Genomic DNA, 5,340 nt, shown 5'->3' with positions numbered 1-5,340 from the left:
CGATGAGTAACGAAGAAGTTATGACCTTCCGAAAATAAGTTGTTTCGCCATAAAAGAGTTGCACGTCCGTGCCAATAAAAGGCACGCCTGTGCAAGTCTCTGCACGTCCGTGCCAAATGAAGCACGTCCGTGCAAGGTCAGGCCGTAGCTACTGGTCGTATTTTAACAGGTCTGCACGTACGTGTAACCTTTTGCACGTCCGTGCCGACCTGTAGACGGGTCGTTTCCTCGTGGTTTCCGTCCTTTTACTTGGGGATTATATAATACCTCTTTGGCTACATTTGCAAAGGGGGGGGGGATCTTCTTAGTGTAGTTTTAGCTTAGGTTAGGTTTTTAGAGAGAGAAACTCTCAATTTCTAGAGAGAGAAAGTGGGAAAACTTGTTGAAAGCTTGGAATATGAAGAATTGAAGGAAGGAGACTTGAAGATTTGATTATTTCTTGCATTATCAATGAGAATTTCTTACTCACTCTCTTATTTTATTGCTTTAATTGCTTATTTTTGTATCTTTTCTCGTTTTATTACTGGTTTATGTTAAATTAGTGTTTGATTTCATGTTCTTAGTTGTTAATTATTCATTTAGTTTTGCAATTTATTATGATTTGTGAGTAGTTCTTTGACTTGGTATGGTTGAAACCATTGATGAATTCAGAAATACTTGTTTGAATGTGTTGTTTTAGCTAATGTAGGATGGTAATTAGTTGAGCTAAGTGGTTTCATTGTTAGTTCTTGTAAATGGCCATTGCTAGAGCTATTAATCTAAGCTTTCTCAACGAAGGATCGAGAGATGAACTTGAGTTAGCTCCCTTATGCTTAATTGACTTGAAATGCCATGAGAATAGGAATTTCCAGTCAAGGGAATGTTTATGTCATCGTGATTATGCTTTAACACTTGTTTTATGCTTTGTAACCACGAGAGTAGGTTGTATTCATAACTCAAGTAATCCCTCTAGCTTGAGAGAGTAGTTGGGTGCCTTAGATGACTTCCCCTAATTTACCCCCAAATTGCTATGTTTTGTATGTTAAATTGTAGTTTGTGAATGACTTAATTGGTGGATATCTTCCCAAGATCCTTTTTATTATTGTTTGTAGTTTTTCTTTATAACTCAAAACCCAAAAAGACTTGACTTAGCTTATCACAAATTGATACTTGTTAGTGCTCCCCTTAGTCCTTTTGGGATCGACCCTTACTTTCCCTTTCTACCCATTAGAGAGACCAAATTAGGTTTTAATCTTTGGTAGGCTCGACGATGGCCTATCAAAATTTGGCGCCGTTTCCGGGGACTTTGGTTGACATTGGCTAAGTATTGATTAGATGAGTCTAGGTCTTTGTACATATATTTTTTTTTTTTATTTCTTCTCTTTTTTTTTTTTTTTTAAATTATTTTTGGGGTTTCTTCCATTGAAATAAATGGCAATTTTTTCCCTTCCCCAATATGAGAATGAAACATTTTGGAGATTTTTCCATAGGGTTAATGATTATATTGGTTATAACTATGGTCATAGACTTTTAAAAGTGTATATCTGTGAAGTAATTTTTGAAGGTATAAATGATGAAATGCGAGTTGTTGAATCTATGTCTGAAGGTCAATTTATGTCTAATACCATTGATGAGAATTGGAGTATGTTTGAGTGGCTAGCTAAAGATACCTATGATTGGGAGATGGCTACACGAGACATATGACCATTTTAATGATGCAAACTCATTTGAAGAATGTGATGATAATGTTTTGGATTCTAATGTTTCGAGTTTTGGTGATGCAAATTGTCAAAATTCTCCAAATTTTTTCTTGGATTCCAATTTAATGTCATGTACTCCTTATGATGTGGCTAATGTGCATAATGTTGACATCTCTTCCCAATGTGATTTTCGAAATTCCTCTCATCCTCAAGAACCCAAGTCTTCTTTAGATCTTGCTCTAGAACGTTTTTTGGAGGGTTGTGAAGAGTTTAGGAACCTAATGGACATAAAAAACACTTGTACATCCATGAATCATTATAGTGAGGCTTCTAAGGTTCAAATGAATGAAAATGAAAATTTTGAGAAGCCTCTTCTTGAAAAACCTTTGGTTCATGACCCTATTTTTCCAAATATCATCAATTTGCATAATGAGCCTAATGTACCATTAATTATGAATGATGACAAAGTTGATGATTGTTTGTTGAATTCAACTAATGATATAGGTCTACTAAAGTCCAAATGTAATGTTGATGGTATTCTTCAATTTGATTTTATTGATGATTATTCAAGAGATGTTGAGGATAACAATCAATTTGGAAAGAGTAGCCTAGATATTCATGATGAATTTTGGGAAAGTAAGGATAAAAGGGTTAAAGTGGAGGAAAATCCCTCTTTTGATGAGGACCATAGAGTTGAGAATGAGGTAATTGTTGAGTCTTTACCAACTGAATATTCTTTTTTTAAGCCTCATGTCCCTTTTTTCAAAAACTCTTGACATTATTGTCTCATTTCCAAACCTTTTCCCCCATCCTCTTCCCAAGTTCACTTCACATGAGCCTCTTTGTACTTCATTCTATGATTTTCATGACCATTTTCCAACCAATGAAACTAAATTTGGTGAATTTGATGTAAATATGGTTTTTGATTTTTCAAATGAATCTCCTAAGTGTTTTGTTGATAGTTATACTTTTATTTTTCCTTCTTCTTTTCAGTCTAGGACCTTTTTTAGATCTTTTCATTTTTAGTTTAGGAAACTTTGTAGATTAATGTATATCCTTTTCTTCTTCTTGTTAAATTTTCTTCTTATTTTTTTGGTTTTAATTTATGAAATGTGTTCAAGTGCATATGATAAGCTCCTTAGGAGTTTGTCAAATTACTTACTAGCTAAGGTCTAGCCAAAGACCGAAAAGAAAGGCAAATTTTCTTCCCTTTTTTTTATTTTTTTATTTTTGAATAATGATGTGCATGGATTTTAATTGTATGATGATTTGAACTAACGAGCTTTATGAAATGATTCTCAATTAGGTACTCTCTATGATCTCTCCACTCCAAATTACATATCATTGTCTCAAATTCACAAGAATTTTGGAGTTTTTGCTACATTGGAAAGACACAACATATTCTACCAAGTTTTGAAAAATTTATGAATAAATTTACATCAAATTATGTAATATCTCTTTCTCTCTTCATCTCTTCTCAAGCTAATGATTTTATAATTATTTTTGCCATTCATTGGTTGCTTGTTAAAGAGTTTGGCTTGGGGCTAGATTTTATTGTATGTTGTGGTTTTTCGTTGTAGTTATGGATGTTGTATTAGATGTACTTGTTGAGATTGATTGTGTTCCCTTCCCTCCCTCCCCCTTGATTGTCTCTTCAAAGCATTGAGGACAATACTTCGTCTAAGCTTGGGGGGGTAGTTTCACGCTTTCATGAAGGGGGATCGATTGTTAGTTTGATGCTTAAATTTGTTCATAGTTGTACAGTTGGATATTCATGCTTTTTATTTTTTATTTTTTTCCCTTTCTTTATTATAACTTATAAAAAATTGAAAAATAAAAAAAATTGAAAAATGCCCTTGGATGAGACTCAAATGGCGATGTTATATGTTTTGCTTGCTTGACTCTTGAGTGATGAGTAAAAGTTCTTTTAGAAGGGTGTGTGCAAGAGTTGGGGTCATTTAGAGGCTTATTAATCTTGATTGCATTAGAGTATATGAAATGAAAACCGATGAATGCTCAATTGCACGTCTAGCATAGGACATTGTCAAATTTGCCCAAAGTAGGATATGTTTGAATCGAATTGCGGTCCCTTGTGCCCTTGATGTTCCTCCCCTCCTCCCCAAAATGAAACTCTATTAGGGAATTGATTCTATTTGTATCTTGTGTAATAAGTGGCATAATAAGCCACATGTATCGAATAAAAGAAAGAGCCGCTCACAGTTTAAAGAGGCGAGGGCAATGAATCTTAAAAAAAAAAAAAGAAAAAAAAAAAGAGAAATCAAAAGAAAAAAAGGGAGATAAAAAACTCCTTCAAAATTCTCAAAATTTTCACTTTTTCTTATTTAGAGGTCAATTTGTGGACGCCTCCCACACATTGTCTATTTTGATGTTTCTTGTGTAAATTCTCGAGTTAGAGTGTAGTTAAAGGGGATTAGGAGTGCATTTTGGGAGGTGGACTTGCATTTTGAGATTTTATAACCGAAAGAAGGCTTGTTGCAACTTTGGAATATCTAGATGTGCTCTAATGAACTAGTAAAAGGTCTAAAGAAGTATCCTAGTGCAACCTTGCTTAGTTTTCCTCTTTACCCCCAACTCATGTGTACATTTGTATGATTGGTAATTCTTGAAAGTTGCTCACTTGTCTTGCTTGTGTCTCATATCTCGATGAGTTGACTTGGGCGATAAAAAAACATTGAAATTGTATGCATATTTTTTTGATGATGTGTTGTGGTTTGTGTGAGTTGTGGGTTAAGCTCAATGTTAACCCTCACAAGATAAAAACTCGTCCTCTTAGGCGACTTAGGGTTTTAAATTGCTTTTCACTTGTGCGAAAATTGTTTATGGTTGTTACCATGCAGATTTGTGTTTTTTTTGTTTCCTCTTTTTTACCTCTTCTTGGTTTGATCATTAGCAAGTTATCTTCCTTCTTGAATTGACATGTTTGTTTTGCTCGAGGACTAGCAAAAGCTTATCTTGGAGGGATTTGATAACTTGTTATTTGGTATGATTTTAGGGTACTTTTGAACCTTGTTTTCGTGATTATTCGACATCAAAGTTCATTATTTATCCTATTTTTATACAAATTTTGTACCATCCATGCTTCACCGGTTGTTTGTGTTTTTGATGTAATGTAGCTATTTTTAGCACTATATATGGACGTGATCAAGCATGAATGAACAAGAAGAAGGGAAAGATTGGTTGATAGAGCAATTAAGGAAGAAGGATGAGTGCCTTAAAGAGAAATGAAAAGCTTTTGGAAAGTTTTGGAAGGATTTTTGCACTAAGGTCAAATTCAACTGACCATAACTTTTATTCCACTCGATCAACATTTTGAAGTGATTCAAATTGGATATTAAAGTTCATCTCAAGAGCTTTCCAATGACTGGTCAGATGCCTTATTCTGATCAGTAACGAAGAAGTTATGACCTTCCGAAAATAAGTTGTTTCGCCAGAAAAGAGCTGCACGTCCGTGCCAATAAGTGGCACGTCCGTGTAAGTCTCTGCACGTTCGTGCCAAATGAAGCACGTCCATGCAAGGTCAGGCAGTAGCTACTGGTGGTATTTTAACAGGTCTGCACGTCCGTGCAACCTTTGGCACGTCCGTGCCGACCTGTAGACGGGTCGTTTCCTCGTGGTTTCCGTCCTTTTACTTGGGGATTAT

This window comes from Chenopodium album, chromosome 1 (assembly GCF_948465745.1).
Source record: "Chenopodium album chromosome 1, dcCheAlbu1.1, whole genome shotgun sequence".
NCBI classification, from domain to species: domain Eukaryota; kingdom Viridiplantae; phylum Streptophyta; class Magnoliopsida; order Caryophyllales; family Amaranthaceae; genus Chenopodium; species Chenopodium album.
Note: the sequence above shows the minus strand (reverse complement) of the source record.